Source organism: Zootoca vivipara, chromosome 1, assembly GCF_963506605.1.
Source record: "Zootoca vivipara chromosome 1, rZooViv1.1, whole genome shotgun sequence".
In the NCBI taxonomy this organism is placed as follows: Eukaryota; Metazoa; Chordata; class Lepidosauria; order Squamata; family Lacertidae; genus Zootoca; species Zootoca vivipara.
The window spans coordinates 4,390,732-4,416,924 of record NC_083276.1 but is presented as its reverse complement, the minus strand read 5'-3'; the positions used below and the strand labels follow the sequence as shown (position 1 = coordinate 4,416,924).

Genomic DNA, 26,193 nt, shown 5'->3' with positions numbered 1-26,193 from the left:
TTCACTCTCGGCTCCGAGTTTATTTCACTTCCAAAACACAAGGCAGGGTCCAGTTAAGGCCTTGGTGGGGGGAGGTAGAGGGTGATGGAAACAACCATTTTAGTAATGGTGATCTTTGCCAAAATGCCGGGGAGAGGTCTTGGTACCTTGGACAGCTTTTTCTCCCCAAAAAGGTGAAGAAAACAGTTTGGTGGCAAGTCTGTTTTATTTATTTGGCTGTGCATAATTTTTATTGTGACACTCACCATATCTCCCGAAGGATCAGGGTGTGGGAAGCTTTTGAAAGGCACCATCAAAACACTTGCAAACCCGTTTTTTGTTCCCTTCTCTCAGGGACTCCCATCGTTTCCTGATCATTCCCAGACGTGGAATCGCATCTGTGAACAGGGCGTCGCGGAAATACTCGTGACAACTCTCGGAACGCAGCAATTTAAAGTTTAGTGCAGGGATGAGGAAGCAGCAACCTTCTAAGCGTCATTCAACTCCAAATCCCACACTCAGCCTGGCCAAGAGTCAGGGATGATGGGAGTTGTAGTACATCAACATCTGGAGGGGGGGCACCAACACTCCACTGGAGTGTTCAAGTCCTGTTCAGTCCGGGGGGGGGGGAATATGCAGCAGCAGAATGTGCTCAGAGCATTCATTTCTCCTCCCTTCTTGCAGCCCCCCAGATCACCTCCCACCTCAAGGGTCCCAAGCCCACCAAAGCAGATTTGGGGGGGGGAATGCTAGATGCAGTGGGGGTCGAGAAGAGGAACTGGCAAGCATTACCTCCGTTCCCTTCTAGCGACAGAAGCCTGCGCTGGATCAAAGGAGTCGTCACAAAGGAAGGATGTGCTGTTGTTGGGTACCATCCAAGGCATTTCGTCACCTACATTATTTCTCAACAAACCTGTAAGGTAGGCCAAGGTACTTACCCCACATTTCGCAGCTCGGGAGAATGAGGTTAGGAAAGAGCAGCCTGACTAAGGTCTATCTCAGGACTGATCCTGCTCCTAAGCAAAACGCAGGGTTTCCTCTCAGCGCAAACAGAGCCTTCAGAGAAGCTGTTCCCTTTTCACCCGGAGCGCAGCAGGGGAGCGAGGGGTTAAACTGCCCCCCCCTGTGCTCTTGCTGCATTCCTGATATTTGTTGGACACCCTCCCCCAAGGGATGCAATTTGCATTTGGCAAAGGTGCATTTAACCTCACTGTTTCGGAGGCCTTACCTCCATGGCTTAAAAAAACAAAACAGGGAAAATATTTCTACTTTCCAAGGTGTTTTATCATCTTAGTTTTTGCACCTTTGAAGGGACAATTGCTCCCATTTTACAGTAATTGGTGTGGCAAATAGTGACATGGGAAAGCTGTCCCCACAGTGTGCAAAGGTGAGGAAAAAACCGGCTAGGGTTTTTTTTATTTTTGAAAAAAGAAGAGAGTGCAACATCCTGCTATAAACTTGACATTCTTCTGCAGAACTTTTCTTTGAAACTTCCTTCCCTGCTTTTGGAAGCCCTACAAGGAGGGCTCTAGAGGCAGATGTTAAGTCGGTGGCTCTGGAAATCTAATTGTTTAATGCTAGAGAAATTAGCGAGCAAATGACTGCTTAGGGTGACTTCTGCGGTTCTCGGTCTCGTTGCAAACGGGGTTCGGATTGAGCACGCGATCCCAGGGTATTAGACATGAAGGGGCTGCGATTATCCATCTGTCATCGTGCGACTCTGCCTCCGTACAGTACGAGGCTCATCGCGACTAAGCAAACCACATTCCTCCTCGGCTCCTTAATCCCAGCTGCTCCTTAACGTCTTTGGGGAAAACGAGTCGCAGCTTGATTTGAGGCCCATCTGCGCTGCGGAAAGCCAAGCCCATAACAAGCTCCCCGCATCCCTGCGCACATGTTGGGCCAGGTATGTAGCCCATGTTAACATATGGGCTCTGTTCCCCTCCACACACACACACACACTCCCTATTTCAACCATTTCAACTAGGGAAGCGTCCAGGGTCCCTTGCCTTGAGCCTCACCTCCAAAACCAACCAACTTCAGATTCCTCCCCATCCCCCATCTTCTATGGTTCAGAGTTGCCTCCTTTGTAGCAGGTAAGGACATGCCCAGCGAGGGTTTTGGAAGCCAACCAAAACAGGGTAGGTCTCTTAATAGTACAGTAATTCCCAGTGAGTAACACCCTTGCCTTTGCAAGCAGCGGAGGCTGGAGTGGGGCGTCTTCTGACACCTCTGTCTTCTTCTCCGCCGTTTCTGTCCTACCAACCATCTCTCAGGCGGCAGGGAGTACGGCCGAGTCGAGAGGACGTTGTCCCTCGAGGGACATCTGGAAAGGCTTCTCTCTTGGTGGCCATGGCTCTCCATCTCACTCGACTGACGGTCTGGGATTAAGCATGGAGTGGTGGCAGCGAGGACCCGACACCTAAACTGCTCTGGCGACAGGTAGGGAATGATTTAAGGGGTTTGTTTTGGAAACCAAGAAGGCTGGAGGTCCTCACACGCAGTGCCTTGCTCGCATCCCGTAAAGATGATATCTTGCATCTCCTTCAAATCTCATAACATATACACTAGGCAGAACTTTCTGGTGGTTAGAGCGTTCGACAGTGGAACAAACTCCCCTCGGAAAGTGGTAGGGTCTCCTTCCTTGGAGGTTGGGTGGCCCTCGGTCATGGATGCTTTAGCTGAGATTCCTGCCTTGCAGGGGGTTGGACTAGAAGACCCTGGGGGGTCCCTTCCAAGTCTACAATTCTCTGATAACCCAGGAATCCAAATCGAGCAACTGCACTGACAGCAGGGGACAAAGCTGGCATGAAGAGTCAGTTACGGAAATGTAAAAACTATTTCATAACTTAATTTCGTGTGCTCATTCGGAATTTTTTTGCCCTTTTAAAACTTATTCTGAATTAGTGGTTGCCTTTGGAAAAAGTTTGCAGATTGTCCAAGGTAGTAAGGCTGCAAGCTTCCAGTGAGTTGTCTGTGCAATTAATCTGCTGAGCCTGACTCCTGTATCATTTACTGGGTTAGGAACCACAGCTGCAAACCAGGCATTCACTAGGAACCAGATACCTTTTCTTTTATATTTGCAATGCCTTCTTCTTTGTGCATGCAGATGTTTTGCAATGCTGTGCTTTCTGGCTGCTGCTGGTGCCCAGCCAAGGCACATCCCCTTCTGTTTCTGACTGGTTACATCGAAGCAATATTTTCAACTGCTGTTCGGGTGCGATTGGGGCACAAAGCTCAAACGGAAGATTTAAATTCACTCCCAAGGCCTTTTAAATGTGTCTGTGAGAGGGGGCCATTATTGGTCTGTGTTTGTTCTTGTTTTCATTGTGCATTTTGTGTTCTCATTTTGTATTTTTATGTTGTGAACCGCCCTGTGATCTTCGGGTGAAGGGCAGTATACAAATTTAATAGGTAAATTATGATGATGATGATGATGATGATGATGTAGGCCAAGGTTCCAAGTTTCATCTCTTTGAACGTCAATGTTGGGGGTCTTCTATAGTGATGGAAGAGGTCAGATGTTTTGGACTTGGAAGCCCATTTTGACTCAGATATACAGCCTGGCTGGGGTTGATGAGAGTTGTAGTCCAAACATCTGGAGGACTCCAGGTTGGTAAAGGCTCTCTTTACCAACCTGGAGGTTATAGCTGGTTATAGAGCCAAAGGTGCAGTGGTTAGAGTGGTGGGCTAAAAGCAGGGAGACCAAGGTTCGAATCCCAACTCAGCCATGAAGCTCTCCCTGGGCCACTCCTTGCCCCTCAACCAAACCTGCCTCACAGGATTGTTGTGGAGATTAAATAGAATCATAGAACCGTCGAGATGGAAGAGACCACAAGCGCCATCTCATCCAACCCCTTGCAATGCAGGAATCTTTGACTGAGCACAGGGCTCGAACCCACAACCCTGTGATTACGAGGCTCATGCTCTACCGACTGAGCTAACGAGGCGGGAGAGAACCCCCTTGAGCTCCATAGAGAAAAGGGTTGGATATAAAAGAAAGGCAGAAATGTAACAAATAATTTCACATTCCCAAACTTCATGGAACGGGAACCTAAAGGTTGCTCTTTCCTTCTCACAATGATACCTGTCACACATTAAGATGATCTCAGGCTTTCTGAATTCTCAAAAAGACAATTTTTTAAAGATTTTATACTGCGAATAAAGTATTTTTAATTGAAAGATACTGACAAGCTGGAACGTGTCCAGAAGAGGGCAACCAAAATGGTCAAAGGCCTGGAAACGATGCCTTATGAGGAACGGCTTAGGGAGCTGGGTATGTTTAGCCTGGAGAAGAGAAGGTTAAGGGGTGATATGATAGCCATGTTCAAATATATTAAAGGATGTCATATAGAGGAGGGAGAAAGGTTGTTTTCTGCTGCTCCAGAGAAGCGGACACGGAGCAATGGATTCAAACGACAAGAAGGAAGATTCCACCTAAACATTAGGAAGAACTTCCTGACAGTAAGAGCTGTTCGGCAGTGGAATTTGCTGCCAAGGAGTGTGGTGGAGTCTCCTTCTTTGGAGGTCTTTAAGTGGAGGTTTGACAGCCATCTGTCAGGAATGCTTTAATGGTGTTTCCTGCTTGGCAGGGGGTTGGACTGGATGGCCCTTGTGGTCTCTTCCTACGATTCTATGATTCTATGAAAGTTTATTTAAATGAACAGGTTGGACTGTCGGTGACTAGGTTTACGGGAGTCTCATGTTATAGAGGGCGATGGGTCGGAGGACCCTCAGAAAGTCCCACTGCCACAATCACAAGACAAGCCATGTTCTCTTCCTTTGAATTTTTCCAATGTGGGAGAGAGAGAATTGGCACTCTGCAAGAGTCTGGATTTTGCCCACAGACCTTCCGGTCCATAGCTGCAAGGCATTGCATTAAGAGTGGGCTATGACTGGATCCCATGCACCTATTTTAAGAAATACAAAACAGGCCTCTTGTTCTATTTTGCTAGGGTGAATTCCATCGCTGTCGGAGCACGTGGTCACCCAGGGGGTGCGTCAGAACAAAAACACAGTCTCTTTGCAGCTACTGGAATAAAACAATCTTGTTAACAGATGCAAATGCTCTTAGTCACTTCAGGCAGGCAAGGTCTGACTCACAGGCCAACATGGGCTCTTAATGCAAACCTACCAGATTTGCAGCGCCATTAACAATACTCAAAGCAAAACGCATTTTGTACCTGAATTTTGAATTTGAATTTTGTGATGGAATTTGCGACCCAGAAAGTGCATGCAAAAATGTGTACGTTTAGGGGAAAGTCCGTGTGAAATGTGTGTATTAGTGAAAATGTTGTTGTTTAGTCGTTTAGTCATGTCCGACTCTTCGTGACCCCATGGACCATAGCACCCCATGGACCATAGCATATGCTAGTGAAAATAGCATATAAAATTTATTGTATAAGAGGTAAATGCTGGCAAAAAAATGCACTGGGTGGTGAAATTTAAGGGTGCGAAGGTGTACCAAATGCATGCAAACTGTGCTGTCTTTTAGAAATAAACCAATCACAAACTGATGTGAGAATCAGGTGAACTGAGTTGGAGAACTGAGAACAGAAAGGAAGCTGAAATGGACAGATTTGCCCATTCCTAATCACCATCTGCCAGAAAAATTCCCCTGGGCATCTTGAACTGCAATGAAAGGCAACTTTGGCCTGCCTGACAGCCATTCTGCTCCAACACAGCGCTGATGGCAAGCTCTGAGCTTGTAAGGTATTTATGCATGCAAATGCAGGATATCCAAATTAAATTTCTCTTCTGGGAAGGATCTGGAAGAAACATCCCTGGGATCTGGGCTTGCAAACTGTCTGGTGCCAATTTCTGAACGCTGAGCTGAGCTGCATGCTACAACAGCAGCCAATAATTGCCAGTTTGGGAAGGCCTTGACTGCAGGAAAACATCCCAACCCCTTAATCTTCGCAGGGTCCTCAAACCATCTCCAGTTTGTCAACAACCTTAGTCAAGCTTTGCGAGTCTGCAATGCTGCCTTCTTCCTGCGAGGCTTGCGCCAACGGCTAAGGGGAGCATTTTTCAGCGAGCAATATATATATAATTTTAATTAGTTTTCAATTACAATAATTCAATAATAGCTTCATTATAGCAATGCCAAATTATAGTACAATTGCTAATACCAATCGTTCAGACACCAGATTATATAATTTAGGTGTCCTGTCCCCCCACATGCTAGAATTGATGGCTTGATTATTTACTTTATTTCTGCATTCCAAAATCCTTTTAATGTCAATTACACTCCAGTCAAAATAGCAATCCCTTATACAACTGCAATATTAACGACTTCCATCCATATTGACACATTAAATGATTTATAAATCTACAGGTGAAGCATTACAAACTATATCCTTGTTCTTCCTGTGTGTGGCAATTATTCTGTCCGTGATGTTTCTTCCCATCCTTGTAAAATATTATATCTATCTCCTGGTTTTTGCTGTTCTCCATCATGACTTGGGCGGAGCTAATATCCCATTGCATACCGGTATATATATATAAACACACTGTATATTCCGGCATATAAGATGACTGGGCGTATAAGACGACCCCCAGCTTTTCCAGTTAAAATATAGAGTTTGGGATATAATCGCCGTATAAGAAAGATGACCCAGCGTATAAGACGACCCCCGACTTTTGAGAAGATTTTCCTGGGTTAAAAAGTAGTCTTATATGCAGGAATATACAGTGTGTGTGTGTGTGTGTGTGTGTGTGTGTGTGTGTGTGTATATATATATATATATATATATATATATATATATATATATATATGGAAAAGATAGATATAATATTTTACAAGGATGGGAAGAAACATCACGGACAGAATAATTGCCACACACAGGAAGAACAAGGATATAGTTTGAATGCTTCACCTGTAGATTTATAAATATATATATGGCTTGCTGAAAAATGCTCCCTTTAGCTGTTAGCACAAGTCTGATATATACTGTGTGTGTGTGTGTGTGTGTGTGTCCTCCAAGCCAGCTAGTTAGGGCTGGAGGACACTGCAGAGTCCAGCCCAAGTTATCTCGAGACCCTGCTTTAATCCAGAACAAAAACTCATTTGGAGCTCCAGGGGTGATGTGGGGACTCTCAACCAGTAGGTGACTGTACCATATTGGAAGCAGGCTGGCTACATCTCCCCACTTAGTTTTGAAACTTCTGTGCTGGTTTCTGGGCACTGTGGGTTGCTTCTTCTTCTTTGGCGGTCCTTCGCAGCCGAGTAAGATTGTCTTCCATAAACACAGTTTTAACAATGAGTCCGTAAGTGAGTGTGGAGGCCAATTCTGGATCCACACATCCTTCCACAGTGGGGACACTGGTTTCCGGGCCAGAGTGGATCACAGGTGGATTTGCCAAGTGTGCCTTCCTCTTAGCATGTTTCTCCCTTGCATCCTGAGTTCGAGTGTCTTCAAAGCCCATGACACCTTTGGTAAAGGCTGTTCTCCAACTGAAGCGCTCGCAGGCAAGGGTTTCCCAATTGTTGGTGTTTATACTACATTTTTTTAGATTTGCCTTGAGAGAGTCTTTGAACTTCTTTTGTTGACCACCAGCATTACGCTTTCCATTTTAAAATTCGGAATAGAGTAGCTGCTTTGGAAGACGATCATCAGGCATCCGCACAACACGCCCAGTCCAACAAAGTTGATGTTGAAGAATCTTTGCTTCAACACTGGTGATCTTTGCTTCTTCCAGTACACTGGCATTAGTTCACCTGTCTTCCCAAGTGATGTGTAAAAAAATTTGGAGACACTGTTGATGGAATCTTTCGAGGAGTTGGAGATGCCGTTTATAAGTGGTCCATGTACCATAGCTGCCAAGTGTCCCGTTTTCCCCGGGAAATCCCCATTTTCCCAGCTGTTCCTACCTGGAAAAACGGATTTTTTTTGTTTTTCCCCGGTTTATTCTGGTGCGGTGGCCATTTTGGAACTGGGTGGGGCATGCTCAGAAGCGACTATTGATGCTGCTCTGCCCAGTTCCAAAATGGCTGCAGTGCGACTTCTGGCGCGGCGGCCATTTTGGAACTGGGCAAAGCAGCATCAAAAGTCACTTCTGAGCATGCTCCGCCCAGTTCCAAAATGGCGGCAGCGCTACTTCCGGCCTGCTATTTCCGGCCCGGTCCCTTATTTCTCTGACAGCAACTTGGCAAGTATGCCATGTACAAGCATACAGTAAGGGGAAATGAGGCACACTCAAGACTGGTGCAAAAGACGTGGCTGACTGAGGCGAAGGGGCAAGATGGCATCTCACCCTCACTTTCAGACACGAAAGCTGACCGGACCGCAGAATCTTATTTTGACGCTGACTGTGGGGCAGGCGTCCACCACTGTTCCTTATATGAACCTGCCTGAGATTTGAGATTTTTGGGGAGGGCTTTTCGGACAGTCCCTCGTCCTGCCTTACTGTCGGGTCAGCCCTGAGCATGGTGGGCTTTGAGCCAAGGACTTTGGTGAGGGGACCGAGATACCCAATGCCCTGTGCTTCCGTTGCAGCTTGCCAGTGGAGAGAGCCGATCCCTGTTCGGCTTCAGTGCTGCCCCTGCGGATGGCATTGTAGCCACCAGCCTTATGATCGGGTGACCCAACAGGGGCCTGGTCTGAGGGCACGTGATGCCCCCAGCTTGCCAGGGGCAGCCTGTTCACAAGGCAGAGTGAAGCAGTCCCAGCAAAAGAAGAATGGATACAGAAACTTTGTGGAATTTGTTTTTTGTATTTTTTGTATCTTTGTATTTTTTTGTATTTTGTGTTTTTGTATTTTCTTTTTGTGTTTTGTATTTTTGTATGTTTTTGTTGTCGAAAAAAAACTTTAATAAATATATTATAAAAACAAAACAAAAACTTTGTGGAATATGCAGAAATGGCTAAACTTACCCGGAAAATAAGAAATCAAGATAAACTTTTTAGAAAAGGATGTTCAAAATAAATTTTATTTTTAAAAAACAGAAGCTTTTCTTTTGGGATTTATAGGGACAGAACTACAGAAATGTTTTTATATATGCTACTACAGCAGTAAGAGTGTTACTTGCCCCCAAATGTAAGGAAGAATGGATACAAAAACTTATGGAATATGCAGAAATGGCAGAACTTACCCGAATAATAAGAAATCAAGATAATAAACTTTTTATAAAAGAATGGAAATGGTTTATTGAATATTTACAAATAAACAGTAAACAGATAAGAACATTGGCAGGATTATTGTAATAACCTGCATCTTTATAAGAGTATATACCGTAGATGAATAAATGAGTAAGTTAAGTTAATATGGAATATGCAGGAAAATAAATGTAAGGAACCGCAGAAAGAGGGGGGAAGGAAGCGTGTTTTGAAATGTTAAAATGATGGTAAAATTATTGAAATGTATAAAATTTAAAATCACAAATACTGTAAGAAGAAGGAGAGCAGTCCCTGGAGAAATCACAGAGCTCCGCAAGATTTCGTGAGAGTTTGGTGAGCAGTTGTTGAGATCTTGCAAGGTCTCGCCGGATGCCACCCCAGCCGCACAACCCCAGGAAGTGAGGCTTTTGGCAAGGGCAGGCTGGGGCAGTTGAGAGGCAGCACTGTCCCATTTGGCCTCAGGCAGCAAACCGGGACGGGTCGGCCCCGCAGCATGCTGAAGCCAGGCAGGTCTGGTCTGGCTAGTGTCTGGACGGGAGAATGCTATGCTTCCTCGAGTTCCATGCTGGCATATAAAGTTGCAGAGTCAATTAAAGGGGTAACTGCAGAGCAGCTGGCTCCAGGCTGGCTCATTAGGCAGAGCAATATGTTGTTTGGGTGCAGGCATTCGCTCACCAAGCAATCTGCAGTTGCCTCCCATGGAGAGACACGTTGTCCCATCTAACTCGGCGGCAGTGCTTTTTCCCCAGGGGCGCTTCAGGGGCGCATTCCGTCCTGGTTAACTTTCCAGGGGCCGCGTGGCAGGGATGGCTGGGGCCAGGTGCAAGAGTGGACCAAACAACTCAGGTGACTCTTGCAAGGCAGCTACCTTTCGGCCACACAAAAGCCAGAGTTTTCAAATCACACCCATATAGACATCCATCCTCCATATTTATTTATTTATTTATTTATTTATTATTATTATTATTTATACCCCAATACTTTGGCCACTTCATGAGAAGAGAAGAATCCTTGGAAAAGACCCTGATGTTGGGAAAGATTGAGGGCACTAGGAGAAGGGGACGACAGAGGACAAGATGGTTGGACAGTGTTCTCAAAGCTACGAACATGAGTTTGACCAAACTGCGGGAGGCAGTGGAAGACAGGAGTGCCTGGCGTGCTATGGTCCATGGGGTCACGAAGAGTCGGACACGACTAAACGACTAAACAAAACAAAAAACAAAAAATACCCCATCCATCTATATATTCTATATACAGTGGTGCCTCGCAAGATGAATTTAATTTGTTCTGTGAGTCAATTCATTTTGCGAAAAATTCGTCTTGCGAATCCCATAGGAATGCATTGAAATTTATTATTATTATTTGCCCCTAGGAACGCATTAATTGAATTTCAATGCATTCCTATGGGAAACCGCGATTCGCTAGATGATTTTTTTCACAAAACGAATTCGTCTTGCGAGGCAACCTCCGATCGCAAAACCCATTCGTCTAGTGAAAAATTCGTCTAGTAGGGCATCCATCTAGCGAGGTACCACTGTGTGTGTGTGTGTGTGTGTGTGTGTGTGTGTGTGTGTATTCTATATATACTTATCCAGTGAATGAGGATTATTATCCAAATACACACACACACACACACACACACACACACACACATAAAACCTATAATACTTTGTATAAATGTGTTGCAAATATCATTATACCGGGTACTTGTCCATGCAAAACTCTGCATCTTCCCCTCCCCCATTTTGCTTATGGATCTCCCTTTGCCCAGCGCTGAAAACTTTGCCGGCCACCTTCCTCCTTACCCTTTAACGCAATCAGGGTACCAAGCCAGAAGGAATTTAGGTTCCTGGTTGTTCAGGTGATGTGACAAGCAAGTTTGGAACGGGAGGACAGGCTTGAGCATGCCAGAGTCGGGGCAGCTGGAGTTCTGTGTTTTGCAGTGCCTTCCTCAGGGCAGGGGAGACCTCGAAGAAAAAAGGGGTTGCTTGTAGGTCAAGGAAATGGGGTCCCGAAAATCGGGGAAAGAGGAAGAGGAGGAGGGTGAGGGGGTGGCCTGGATTTTTATTTATTTATTTTGTTTTATTTTTAGCGCTACAGGTTTTTTATCCTATGTTTTATTAAGTTGTCCAAAGTTTAACACATATATTTCAATACATAGTAAAAAGAAAACAACTTTTGTTTTGTCATCTTTCATGCTGTTTTCATCTCTCCCTGCACTGCACCCTATCTTCTCTCTCTTATGCCACAACAGCACTACTATAATCTCTAATTTCTTCTGCTGCTCATAATTTGAATCCTGCTTGCTTGTTCATCATATTATAGTATTTCGTTAGTCCGAAAAAGACTCCCCTTCTTCCTCATTAAGTTCTCTTATTTTGGCTGTCAACGTTGCCAATTCTGCATGGAATATCACTTTGCCTATCCCTTCTTTTTTGGTGGGAAATTCTGCTTCTTTCCGTTTTCGATAGGTAGCTTTTTATCTCTACACCTTCTTCACCTTAGACAGGGGACTCAGCTACATTAGTCAAAAAACAACGCTTTAAATGTGTTATAAACATATAATACAACATATGGCGCCAGAGAGCAAACAAATTTCTGATGAGATTTTTATATAGGGTTTTATTTGTATAACAATTTAATTTCTGATTTATTTATAGGGGGGTGGTTTCCTGTGTGTAGATCCACCCAGGGATGAGGACTCTGTGCCCCTTTCAGTTTTTGGTGAACTCCAGCTCCCATCATCCCTGACCACTGGCCTTGCTTCTTGGGGCTGATGGGAGTTGGAGTCCATCAGCACTGGGAGGGCCACCAATTCCCTGCCCCTACCTGGGGTGAATAGGCAGGTCTTGAACTGGGCTCTGCCCTCAAACCCGCAATGCAGGCAGGTCAGGCAGGCTCAGGCTACTTCTCCATCTAACTCCATATAGTCTACTCTGACTGGTAGCAGCCTCCTGGGCCTGAAGCACGCGTCGCCAGGATTCAAAAACCTGCACTGCCGCCCCTCCGCCAAGCCACGCAGCAGAGACAGGAGCCCACCCCCCCGAAGTGTTCTTCCCTCAGGATGATGGGAGTTGTAGTCCAACCCCATCCAAAGGCGACAGGCTGGAGGAAGGCTGGTTTACACCATCTTAAATGTGTTAGCTTTTCGGGTACCACAAGGCCCTTGGCAGGCTTTGTTCCACGGCTACCCTTCTGGAAATGGCTATTTTATGCCGTAGCGCAGGGGTCAGCAACCTTTTTCAGCCGTGGGCCAGTCCACCGTCCCTCAGACCATGTGGTCGGCTGGACTATATTTTGGGGAGAAATATGAACGTATTCCTATGCCCCACAAATAACACAGAGATTAGGAAGAACTTCCTGACAGTAAGAGCTGTTCGGCAGTGGAATTTGCTGCCAAGGAGTGTGGTGGAGTCTCCTTCTTTGGAGGTCTTTAAGCAGAGGCTTGACGGGCAAATGTCAGGAATGCTTTGATGGTGTTTCCTGCTTGGCAGGGGGTTGGACTGGATGGCCCTTGTGGTCTCTTCCAACTCTATGATTCTATGGTTTTAAATAAAAGGACACATTCTACTCATGTAAAAACACGCTGATTCCTGGACCGTCCGTGGGCCGGATTGAGAAGGCGATTGGGCCGCATCCGGCCCAGGGGCCTGAGGTTGCCTACCCCTGCCGTAGCTCATGCAATGTGGTCCCTCCCCACTGAATTAACAGCAGCCTCGTCCACACAGAGCCTGTTGCAAAAGACTTTGTGAAGCTTCCCTGCTTTCTTCCTGCCTTCCCTCAACACACCCTCCGCCCTTTTGCTATCCCGCCAAATCCCTGCTGGGTTTCTTTCTCCAGGTGCATTGCAAGGAATGTCTGTGGGCTGCTTTTGTTGTTATCATTGTCTTGCTCAGAACAATAGTCAATGTATAGAAGCCGTGGAGCTGTCCAACAAGAAAGAAAGAGAGGGGGGGGCATGAAAACATGAGGTATGGCATATGGAACAGAGTACAGGAGGACGAGGTTCTCCCCTTGCAGATTATCACTATAATGACCGCTATTATTATAATAATAATGATAATAATTGTATAATAACTAGCATATATATATATATGCGCCAAAATGGCTTTTAAGCAATTTACGACCGTAAAATCAATCCATCATTAAAATGCACGAGAGCATGAAAACATCCTAAATTAAAATATACAATTAAGCGAACACTTTAAAAGCATAAAAATGAAAGCATTAAAATAAACTAAAGTTAAAACAATAACATTGCAAGTTAGGGGAAATGCTTGCTGGAAGACTTGCGTGTTCAGGAGCCGACAGAATGCCAACACCTCCGCAGGAGAGAGGACGTTCCACAACACTGGTGAAGAAGCCCGCCCCCCCGGTCCTCGAATCAATGGGAGAGTTGGAGGGCACCCCAAGGGTCATTTAGTCCAAGCCCCTGCAATGCAGGAATCTCAACTAGATCATACATGGAAGGTGGCCATTCCACCTCTGCTTTAAAACTTCCTTCCATCACCTCCCGAGGGAGACCGTTCCACCATCCAGCTGCTCCAGCTGCCAGAAAGTTCTTCCTGATGTTTAGACGGAATCTCGTTCCTTGCAGAAAATGTGGAATCTGTAAGGAAAAAGTAAGGTAAAGGACCCCTGGACGGTTAAGTCCAGTCAAAGGCAACTATAGGGTTGCAGCGCTCATCTCACTTTCAGGCCGAGGGAGCCGGCGTTTGTCCACAGACAGCTTTCCGGGTCATGTGGCCAGCAGGACTAAACTGCTTCTGGCGCAACAGCACACTGTGATGGAAACCAGAGTGCACGGAAACACCGTTTACCTTCCCGCAGCAATGGTACCTATTTCATAGAATCATAGAATCATAGAGTTGGAAGAGACCACAAGGGCCATCCAGTCCAACCCCCTGCCAAGCAGGAAACACCATCAAAGCATTCTTGACATATGGCTGTCAAGCCTCCGCTTAAAGACCTCCAAAGAAGGAGACTCCACCACACTCCTTGGCAGCAAATTCCACTGCCGAACAGCTCTTACTGTCAGGAAGTATTTATCTACTTGCACTGGCGTGCTTTCGAACTGCTAAGTTGGCAGGAGCTGGGACAGAGCAACAGGAGCTCACTCCATTGCGGGGATTCGAACCGCCGACCTTCTGATCGGCAAGCCCAAGTATATAAGTAGCAGAACCCTAAGCCTGGCTTGGAGGCCAGTAGGCAGTCAGTGCAGATCTCTCAGCACTGGAGTGACGTAGGTCTGATAATGAGTGCCACTTGCCATTCAGGCTGCAGCCTTCTGGAACAGCTGCAAGGGAGGCCCCAGGAAGAGCACATTACAGTAGCCCAGACAGGAAGTTACCAATGCATGGGTCACAGTGGCCAAGGGAATCCTGTCCAGGAATGGGCACAGCGGATGCACCAAGAAGAGGCAAGGCCCATGCAAATCAATGTGGGTTTTTGTAGGTTTTTAAAGCAGCGTTTCCAACCGCACATATTATCCAGCAGACACTTTTTTTAAAAGCTTTTTCTCTGCTTACATACAATACCAATGACGGCTGCTCCTTAGGCGTCAGTAGTCCTTACCCACTATAAAGTGATGGCTCATTTATGAATCTGCCTCGGCTCAGTAACTACCAGGTGCAATAACAAGAGACATTTAAAGGTATTTACGAAGCGTTGCTTGTCCGAAAATGAAAGGAATAGAAGAGGAGGTTCTGGCCCAAATCAGGATGTTTTGATATGCTTTGGGCAGCTTATTTAAAGTATGGGCACTGGGCGCATTCTGCCCTGGCATAATTTGTGTGCATGCCATCTCTGATGCTTCTTTGCCGGGGGTTGGGCTAGATGACCTCTTGTGTCCCTTCCGACGCTACAGCCCTGTGATTCTAAGCAGTGGTGGGCCTTTGGGTCTCAAATTTCAGCGGTGCCCAGTGCGATGCCAAAATTTGGTGCCCCCTGCTTAGAATCATAGAATCATAGAATCATAGAGTTGGAAGAGACCACAAGGGCCATCCAGTCCAACCCCCTGCCAAGCAGGAAACACCATCAAAGCATTCCTGACATATGCCTGTCAAGCCTCTGCTTAAAGACCTCCAAAGAAGGAGACTCCACCACACTCCTTGGCAGCAAATTCCACTGCCGAACAGCTCTTACTGTCAGGAAGTTCTTCCTAATGTTTAGGTGGAATTTTCTTTCTTGTAGTTTGAATCCGTTGCTCCGTGTCCGCTTCTCACACTCCATTCTAAATCATAGTCGTGCCATCACCAGCGGGTTCCCCCGAGGCTTCGCGCCCAGTGCAACGGAACTGGATGCACTCCCCAAAACCCGTCTCTGATTTGAAGGGCTTAATAAATACGTGCTTAATTTTTTCAAACTGTACATTATCAGCTTCCCAACAGGACACCCACACCCACGAACTCCACATTTAGTGCCCAACTGCACACTAAAAAAAAAAAACCAACTACCTTGATTCCATTCTGACACCTTGCCTCCCAGATCAAGGTCAATATTGTTACAGACTCATCACTTCTTCACATTTCTAAAAAGCAAAATCCTAGGTATGAGCAGAGCTGGCCTTAGACCAGAAATGGTGCCCCGGGTGAGACTGAACTTTAGCAGATTCCTTCCCCCAATTGCTCTACTTCTGAATACCTGAATATTTTGTTATTACTTTTATCGCCCATTTCACAACTTTCACGCCCAAGATGCGTGCATGATTTATCCCTGCCGTACAAAAGAGGATAAACTGGAACGGTGGATTGAAATCACTCGCAAGCACCTGCTGCTTGCTGGATGTGTCAAATTTTCATGCAAATTAAAACAACAAAAACAATGCGACGCTAACATTAACCCAGTGCAAATCATGCAGGACCAGTCTAACAAACAAAGGTGTCATATTCGCCCGGTTTGTTTCAGATCTTCAGAGGATAGCTATGCAGGGAGTGAGGACGGAAGAGGAGAATTTTCATTTGCTTCTCATTTTAAACAAATGAAACACAGCCGGTGTCTGAAATTCACATTTCTTTTAATTTTGCGATGTGGTTCTCTGACAAAGCAATGTTGTTGTTGTTTAGTTGTTTAGTCGTGTCTGACTCTTTGTGAGGGTGATATGTGCATTTTTTAAAAATGCATGTATTTGTGAAAATGACATCCAAAAATGCATTAGATTAGGAGGGAAATGTTTTGTGGAGGAGGTGTACTAAAATGAATTGCAGGGGGTTGGACTAGATGATCCTTGGGTACTTCCAGCTCTAAAAAGGTAAAGGTAAAGGACCCCTAGATGGTCAAGTCCAGCCGAAGGTGACTATGGGGTTGTGGCACTCATATCGCTTTTCAGGCCGAGGAAGCTGGCATTTGTCCACAGACAGCTTTCCGGGTCATGTGGCCAGCAGGACTAAACCGCTTCTGACGCAACAGGACACCACAAGGGAAGCCATAGTGCACGGAAACACCGTTTACCTTCCCGCCACAGTGGTACCTATTTATCTACTTTCACTGGTGTGTTTTCAAACTGCTAGGTTGGCAGGAGCTGGGACAGAGCAATGGGAGCTCACCGCAGGGATTCAAACTGCTGACCTTCTGGTCAGCAAGCCCAAGAGGCTCAGTGGACCACAGCACCACCCGCTCTATGATTCTACGTCGATACTTTTTTTTGAGGACACTGTTTTAATATATATACAGTCGTACCTCGGTTTACGACCTGCTTGGGTTGCGAACACTTCGGGTTACGAACTCCGTGAACCCGGAAGTGTTTTCGGCGCGCGTCCCGCGCATGCGCAGAAGCGGCGCTCGGTTTGCGACCTTTTCGGGTTACGAACCGCGATCCGGAACGGATCGTGTTCGTAAGCCGAGGTACTACTGTATAAAATCACAAACTGATGTGGAAATGTGGAGAACTGAATTTCAGAATGTAAAGATCAGAAACTAGGAGACAGTCCCAGGACAGGGAACCTCCAAGGAGAGAGAGTATTGGAGAGACAAGCTTTCAACATCACAAGGAGAAAGACAAGTCCAGCTGATTCCAGCTTCAACTCCCTCCCTCCCTCCCTCCCTCCCTCTCTCTCTCTCTCTCTCTCTTCCAGCTGCTATAAACTTCCTTCTTTATCGCCTCCTCTGCCTCCCTTACTCCTCTTCCTCCACTTTCTCCTTCCTCCAGTGCAGTGGTTCCCAACAGGTGGTCCGGGGACCCCCAGGGGTCCGCGAGCTATGCCAGAGGGGTCCGCAAGATGCTATTAGAATAAAAATTATATTAAATATATTTCGTATGATAACAGATTTTTTGTTTTGGCCGCTTCCTGCATGAGCAGAGTCTAGCGCAAAACTAGAATTAGATAGAGGCAGTAGTTCTGCTGTATGCCATTAGGTGGCGCTTTACAAACACTACTGTTTTGCAAAGAGGCAGCGCGCGCATTCTACTAACGCTCACCTCCCCAAGATGCTTTGCGCGCGTCGGCTTCATTTGTGCGCTACTGCGCAGGTACCCTGTCTTTTAGGATTAGGAATTAATGGGGGTCCTTGTCACAATAGCGGCTCGATGAGGGGGTCCTCGAGAAAATTTTGTTGGGAACCCCTGCTCCAGTGGATATCTCATTCAACAAATGCCCCCAAGCTATCGGAGACTCCATCTCCTGCCATTATTTTCCCAGCGATGAAACATCAGCCACCACCGTCTTAGACTATTAGCCAGCAATCTGACTAACAAAGCCAGGTGCTGCCATTATTTATGTGATGCCACTCACAAGGCCTGTGGCAAAGGTAGATCTATCTGCACAGCCAGTGGTCTTGAAAAGAGCGGGGGGGGGGGCCTGTCGTAACTTCTACCAGCACTTTCTGCCGTATAAAATCACAAATATCCCCAAGAGTGTTCTGGGGACTGCCTGTTTTGGGTGAAACTCTAGATAGGCAGAGATACACCGTAAGGTTGTTAACATTTGCCCACTCACAACCCAGGAGGTACAAAACCTCCAGGACGGTCCTGGTTTTACGGTAGTCCCAGTTTCTGATTTGATCCTGGAAGGTCCCACTTTTCCTTAAGACATCTCTATTTCCACTGGAGAAATGTTGGAAGGCCCCCGAGCCAAGGTGATAAGTTACAGTGGAACCTCGGTTTTCAGACGTAATCCGTTCCGGAAGACTGTTCAACTTCCGAAACGTTTGAAAACCGAGGATCAATGGGTGGTGGGCAAGATCCATCGAAAAAATGGAGGAATCGGCCCAACTGGTGCTTGTTGCAGGGGAACCTGAGCAGACTGAGGCTCTTCAGGAACAGGCACCAGACTAGGTTCAGCTGATGTCCACGGCAGAGGATCCGGTGCGGTCTAAGCCTCCTCCGGTTCCGAGTCCGAGACTGAGTCCCAGGCCATCACAGCTACTTCGAGAACAAGGTGCTGGACCAGATGGACCGCTGCCCTGATCCAGCAGGACTTTTTCTTCTGTTCTGATTTAATATTGCTGTGTTAACTGATAGGTCCCCTTGCACCCAAAGGCCGCTTTCAAACTTCATAACCAGAGGGTTTCAGTTTCTACATTGGCTCCCAGTACGTTTCCGAGCACAATTCAAAGTGTTGGTGCTGACCTTTAAAGCCCTAAATGGCCTCGGTCCAGTATACCTGAAGGAGCGTCTCCACCCCCATCGTTCTGCCCGGACACTGAGGTCCAGCTCCAAGAGCCTTCTGGCGGTTCCCTCACTACGAGAAGCCAAGTTACAGGGAACCAGGCAGAGGGCCTTCTCGGTAGTGGCACCCGTCCTGTGGAACGCCCTCCCAGCAAATGTCAAGGCAATAAGTAACTATTTTACTTTTAGACGACAACTGAAGGCGGCCCTGTTTAGGGAAGTTTTTAATGTTTAATGCTGTACAGTACTGTTTTAATATTCGGTTGGAAGCCGCCCAGAGTGGCTGGAGAAACCCAGCCAGATGGGTGGGGTATAAATAATAAATTATTATTATTATTATCTGCCAAGCATAACCCGTCAGCTCTGTGACTGGGGATCTCTTGGAAAGAGCCACAGGATGTGAGGGTCGCCTGAATGAGACAGTGTGCCACTGAGTTTGCGAGCCATTTCAACCACCAGATGGGTCTCAGCGGTGGCTCCGAGCGCAATTTGTTCCGATGGCTGAAAATGTGCTTGTTACCTTGAAATATCCTGGTGTTTTCTTCTCGAGGCTTTTTAATTAAGTGCATTCCTTCCTCGGGTTGAAGAGACAGGAAGATAATGCGTGCTCAGTATTGGGAAGAGCTTTCTAATTGCAAGAGCAAAGCAGGAAAGGAATGAGCTTCCAGGGGAGGTTGTGGTGGAGGAGAAACTTCAAACATTTCCAGAGAAAGGATGGGTGAGAAATTGTCTTAAACAAGGGCTATCATCAAGGCTGTGATTCAGCTGGAGGGTGGAATGGGGCCTCTCAAACAGAATTTGGCTTCCTGGGAATGAATTCAACTTCCTTTTCTCTTCCTTTTTTTGAAAGGGACTTTTCTCACCCTTATAGAGGTAAGGTGGAGGTAATTCTTGAGGTATGTGGACAATCTCTGCAGAAATCCCCAACGGTTGGCAGTATCTGGTTTCAGGGCATTGCATTGGTCTATGTCCCTCTGTATCACCAGCAAAGCTCTGGTAGATGATGCCGAAACAGAATGCAGAAAAGAGGTTGCTTAACTGTAGCTTGCACAATTTATGTCGGTTGCAAAATCCTGCTCTTCTGGGTGCAGAATTTGGACTACCAGAGCACAGATATTTATCTGTCTGGCATTTATGGCATTTTGCTTGCAAGCATATAGGGTTAAACTGAAGTAGCCACGCAAGCCCTATGCACTGTGACGCTTTCTGTGGTTGCTACAGTGTTCTGAGGGGTTACATGTGATGCAGCAGCTAAAAAAGCCAATGCAATTCTGGGCTGCATCAATAGGAGTATAGCGTCTAGATCAAGGGAAGTAATAGTACCACTGTATTCTGCTCTGGTCAGACCTCATCTGGAATACTGTGTCCAGTTCTGGGCACCGCAGTTCAAGAAGGGTACTGAAAAGCTGGAATGTGTCCAGAGGAGGGCAACCAAAATGGTCAAAGGCCTGGAAACGATGCCTTATGAGGAACGGCTTAGGGAGCTGGGTATGTTTAGCCTGGAGAAGAGAAGGTTCAGGGGTGATATGATAGCCATGTTCAAATATATAAAAGGATGTCATATAGAGGAGGGAGAAAGGTTGTTTTCTGCTGCTTCAGAGAAGCGGACACGGAGCAATGGATTCAAGCTACAAGAAAGAAGATTCCACCTAAACATTAGGAGGAACTTCCTGACAGTAAGAGCTGTTCGGCAGTGGAATTTGCTACCAAGGAGTGTGGTGGAGTCTCCTTCTTTGGAGGTCTTTAAGCAGAGGCTTGACAGGCAAATGTCAAGAATGCTTTGATGGTGTTTCCTGCTTGGCAGGGGGTTGGACTGGATGGCCCTTGTGGTCTCTTCCAACTCTAGGATTCTATGAACTTTCAGAAACCACTATAAACCCTGGGTCATATGTTGCAGGGAGGTTCTGAGCACATTCGTTCCTTCAGACCTTCACATAAATTGTGTGAAAATCTGAAAAGCACACCGGGGAACACTGTGGGTGGGTCTTGCCTGTGCGCTGCCGCCCCCTTTCCTGGTTTAAACCTTTCACTTCTCAGGCAAAGGCCTGACTGTGGCACCTAATTAATATCTATTGATCATAAAGGGCACGTGGTATGGAATATCAGGTTTCAAATAGGAGCTGGTCTATGCAGGAGCATGCCTAGGGGTTGGCTAGGTTGGCCTCTGCCAAGGGCCCAGGCCCAGGGGGGGAGTGCCAAAATTGTGCCTCTCTGCTCTGGCTCGGATTGGCTAGCAGGGAAAATAGTGAGCGGAGGGAGGGAAGCAGGCAGGCAGGAGGGTGGGGTGGGGTGGGGAAGGCAGAAAAGAGCAGACCTGGCCCTGATGGCCATGGAGGAAGTCACTAGTGAAAGTTGGCAAAAAAGCAAACTTGTTGAGTTTCTGGTCCGTGGTTTCTCCCGGTTTCAGAGGTTGGCAGAACATCTCCTTGCCAAGGTTGCAAGGGACAGGAGTCCCAAATACATGGAGTCTTGCTACACCTCCAAGTCTATGTTATATCCTTCAGTTCGATGGTTCCGTCAGGGCAAAAATCCAGAGCTTCATTCAGCAGAAAGGGCAGGAGAGCCTCCCAAAAATAGCATCCTTGGATCATCACCTTTAGACTCAAGGGATGCAATACCCATGGCCATCTGAAAAGGTGGGGCCTGTCAGACGATCAAGTCCAGAATCTTAAGATGACCTAACTTCACCACTGGATAGAGGACCTAATACAGAAGTTCTCCCCAGATGTTGCTGGACACCAACTTCCATCAACCCCAGTCAGCAACGCCCAATGGTCAAGGATGATGGGAGTTGTAGTCTAGCAGCACATGGGGAGCATCCCATTGGCTACTCCTGACCAATGAGGCCTGTTCCTTCCGTCTTAGAGAGTCTCCGGTTTCTTCTCGCGGCCCTCCAGCTTCCGAGTTCCTGCATCCAAAAGAAGGAGCAGTCCTGCCGAGAGAAGCGTGCCGTGAATCCCAAAGCGTGCTGTTTTCCGGCAAGGCAAACCAACCCAACTGGTCTTCCCAGTTTGGGGGAAGGAGGGGTTCGCACCTCGGGGCAGCCGCCTCAGTGTCACCATGAAGGTATTAACATTCTTCCGAAGCGATGGCGCTGGAGTTTCTGGCTGCGATGGAGCTTGTGGTTGAAACACTGTAGAAACGCTGTAGCTGAAATGCGACACAGAACACAAACATCAGAAGAGCTTGGCTGCTCCAACAGACCAGAGGTTCCCTCCGGTCCAACATCCTGTTCTCACAGTGGCCTAGATGGGAAGCTCACAAGCAAAACCCCACAAGCAGGACTCCCCATCTATGTTTCCCAGCAACCAGTCTTGAAAGGCACACCCACCCTGCCAGACTGGGAAGACCAGTTGGCAGCGCCCTTGAGAAGCTGGTGGAATTGCAGCACCCCAGTAGCTGCCCTGGGCCCTCCATCAGCAAAGTCCTACCTAGCCCAGGCAGCTCACACAAGATGTACTAATGGACACCAACTTGGATGGCTTTAAAAGAGTATTAGGATGCAGGTGGCGCTGTGGTTTAAACCACTGTGCCACTTGGACTGTCTGATCGGAAGGTCGGCGGTTCGAATCCCCGTGACGGGGTAAGCTCCCATTGCTTGGTCCCAGCTCCTGCCAACCTAGCTGTTCGAAAGCACGCCAGTGCAAGTAGATAAATAGGTACCGCTCCAGCGGGAAGGTAAACGGCATTTCCGTGTGCTGCTCTGGTTTCGCCAGAAGCGGCTTAGTCATGCTGGCCACATGACCCATAAAAACTGTCTGCTGAAGCGGACAAATGCCAGCTCCCTCGGCCTGTAGAGCGAGATGAGCGCTGCAACCCCAGAGTTGTTCACGACTGGACTTAACTGTCCAGGGTACTGTTATGTACTGAGCTGAATCCTAGAACAATAGGATCCAGAATGCAGAAGTCTGATTGATCTGGAGGAGCCACCCAATCCAGCTCCAGGTGGCAGTGAATCAGCGACCTGATTGGCCTGCAGGTGCAGCCATTCAGGCTCCTGGAGGAAGTGAATCCGCAACCTGATTGGCCTACAGGAGCAGCCCAGAATTAGCCAATCACGCAGGGCCCATTGTGTAAATAATGTATATATAGCAGACGTTTTAGGCATAGCTGTCAAGTTCTCCCTTTTCTTAGGGAAATTCCCTTATGCTGAATAGGCTTCCTCGTGAGAAAAGGGAAAACTTGACAGCTATGGTTTTGGGGAAAGTTTCATTCACTGTTTTACAAGCTGCAATAAAGAGCATGAAATCACTACAGGACTCCCGAGTATATTTCAGGTACCTTTACCTTTAAAAGAGTATTAGAAAAGGCCCTAAACGGCCTTGGTCCAGTATACCTGAAGGAGCGTCTCCTCCCCCATCGTTCTGCCCAGACACTGAGGTCCAGTGCCGAGGGCCTTCTGGCGGTTCCCTCGCTACGAGAAGCCAAGTTACAGGGAACCAGGCAGAGGGCCTTCTTGGTAGTGGCACCCACCCTGTGGAATGCCCTCCCACTAGAGGTCAAAGAAAACAACAATTACCAGACCTTTAGAAGGCATCTCAAGGCAGCCTTGTTTAGGGAAGCTTTTAATGTTTGATGGATTTCTGTATTTTAGTGTTTTGTTGGAAGCCGCCCAGAGTGGCTGGGGGAACCCGGCCAGATGGGCGGGGTATAAATAAATTATTATTATTATTATTATTATTATTATTATTATTATTATTATTATTATTATTTGTGGAGGAGAAGGCTCTCGGTGGCTACTTGGGACAAGGACAATGGACTAGATGGCCCAATTGCCTGATCCAGCAGGCTCTTCCCATATTCCCATATTCTTAAGTACTTCACCTCCCTAGGTGTCAGGGACTGGACTGAGGAGGAATGGTGGAGATGGCCGCCCCCTCCTCTTGAAACCTCCAGAGAAGAGGAGGGCACTATGGATTTGCAGCAGTGGTTTGAGGAACGTCAAAGCACAGATACAGGTGAACAGAAGAGTTGGGAGGGGTTGGGAGAAGAGAATGAGACAGAACTGCCAGCTGACATGTTATCACTGGAAAGCATTCCTGGTCCCCCTTCTCCCAGAACTCGGCATGCATTGAAAGTGCAAGAGCAAAAGACTCAGGGACAATTAACCCCTGGCGGCCACCGTAAAGGGGGGGGAAGCTCAGTTGGAGCAATGCCATCTTCTGAACTGTTGCACCTCCATATCTCTCTGTGAATCTTGAATCAATACATTGGTAAGACGTCTTGTTTCCTGTTTCTGGCATCCAGTCGTGAGGGGAAGGGGTGCGTAATCCCTCAAAGTCTGACCCCAGGTGAATGGGAAGCCAAATTCTTGTATCTGGTGGGAGGTGAACGTCGTCAGCTTGCTATCTGTGGCCAAGACACACTGAGGTGGTTGTGTGAAAAGGCCCTTGGTTTGACTCCAACATGGAGTCTTGGCTCTGAACATTGAAAGTCAAGCTTGGAATCCCTGCCCACCCAAATAGCTCACTAGGTGGTCTTGGGTCTCTCTCTCTCTCTCTCTCTCCCACCCTCCCTCCCTGTCTCCCAACTTAAACTACCTCCCAGGATGCTTAAAGGATTAATTATGCAATAACTGCAAAGTGCATTGGAAAGCATTCTACAAATCTATCCAGAATCCATTTCCCAATGTTCTGTCACACACTAGCAGGACCAGGAGTGAGCACTGTGTGGAACTATGTCATGGAATTGTAGAATCATAGAACTCTAGTTATGAATGGACGATCTAGCTTACCACCTGTGGTCCTAATAGCCTGGAAGGAGCAGTCATACCTGTGAATAGAGGACTTGTTGCTGCCTCGGGGGTCTCCTTATGTTATGTATTGAGCTGAATCATAGAACAATAGGATCCAGAATCAGCAGTCTGATTGGTCCACATTCGTGGCCCAGGACCCAGTGTACGCAAAGAATTTTGGGGCAGGCCCAGCATGGGTACCCGCCACAGTCACCAGGGTGACCGGTCCTGTGTCGTACGAGGTACTAACGGAAGGGGGGCAATGTTGGCGCCACCACTGCGACCAGCTACGGCAACGATTCCCAGGGGAAACTCGGGAGGAGAGCGGGACAGAGGGGTCCCAAGGGTACAGCAGGGCAGTGAGGCCTCTAGAGCGAGAGGAGTGGGCAGGGGAAGCAGAAGCAGTAGGCACAGAGGGGCGCCCCAAGGATGGAAGGACACCGGAACCAGAGCCGCAACCTAGTGGGCCAGCAGCCTCGGAACATGAGCCAGAACCAGAACCCCTGACCAAGGAACACCCCAGGCCACAACACACACGTAGGTGGCCAGCATACCTTGGGGACTACGAATGCAACCTCCCGGGCAGGACTGGAACTTAGAGGGGAGGGGTGTTATGTACTGAGCTGAATCCTGGAACAATAGGATCCAGAATCAGCAGTCTGATTGGTCCGCAGGAGGTGTAGCCCTGAAGTAGCCAATCACGTAAAGCCCATTGTGTAAATAATGTATATAAGCAGATGGTTTTGGGAAAAGGGCATTCTTCTCTTCTTCTCCTTGATGACTACGAGCTGAATAAAGAGCATGAAATTCACTCTCGACTCTGAGTATATTTCACCTTACCTAGTTTTCCCTTCATGTATTCCCTGTGCGCAGATATTTTGGGAGCCTCAGATATCAAGAAATGCCATTCTGGCTACCAGAAGCCTTCAAGGGTTGACAACATCCATCAATCACGTAATCATTTTATTTGTGTACCGCCTTCACAAAGTTAAAACCATGCTCAAGACAGCTTACAATATATAAAAAATTACGGAACTACAAACATAACAAAAGTAGTCATAAACAATAAACATCCTTTTCTGCTCAAAAACAGAAGAATACCCACCCCACCCCCACTGTAAAGATTCTCTTGTTCTCTTGAAGGCAAACAAGTTTTTTTGCTATATCTTTTCAAGTCGCTGCTTGTGAACAGATGGCGGAAGCTCTCCAAAATTTAAGCAAGAAAGGGGAACTTGACAGGTACTCCAGAAACACATTTGTGTATGCGCTGCTTAACTGGAAAAAGGCATTGCAAAATTCAGCAATGTGTCCGCGGGGAATGGATGTCTGCATTCCGGGTCGCATACTGTTTCCAAAAGCCCAAATTGGGTCAGTTCTCCTTCCAGCTCAAACTGCATCCCATTTCACTCCCATCTCTGCCTGCCGTCCGCATGCAGCGGCAATCGCATCTTTTGCGCCGTCTCTGCCTGTCCACCGCACCAAAGACAACAAGAAGAGAAGCCTGTGCTGTAAACACACATGCAAGAAAAGGCCCCTCCATTTCAATTATTGCAGCTCCGCAGCATCTCTTCCCAAAGCCTTGTGCAACTTTCCACAACTTTGTCCGCTTGCATTTTTGAACTGAGCGCTTGCATCTCGCCTCTCTTCCCGCGGCCGGATTATCCCCCATTCAAAAGCCACAGTCTCAGCAGAAAGACCCTAATGACCCCTTCCTTTTGGAGAAAGAAAGAAAAAAGAAAGTGTTAAGTGTGGAGCAG

The 26,193-nt window shown here is 47.1% G+C and overlaps 1 protein-coding gene across 1 annotated transcript in view; it reads left to right on the top strand.

Annotated features, from left to right (window-relative positions):
- The first annotated feature begins 2,179 nt into the window (after positions 1 to 2,179).
- FRMD6 (FERM domain containing 6) overlaps positions 2,180 to 26,193 on the top strand; it is a 138,682-nt gene continuing 114,668 nt past the window's right edge. Inside the window, exon 1 of the mRNA XM_035100697.2 lies at positions 2,180 to 2,421. The gene's annotated coding sequence lies outside the window, so the exon portion shown is untranslated. The remainder of the gene's footprint in view (positions 2,422 to 26,193) is intronic.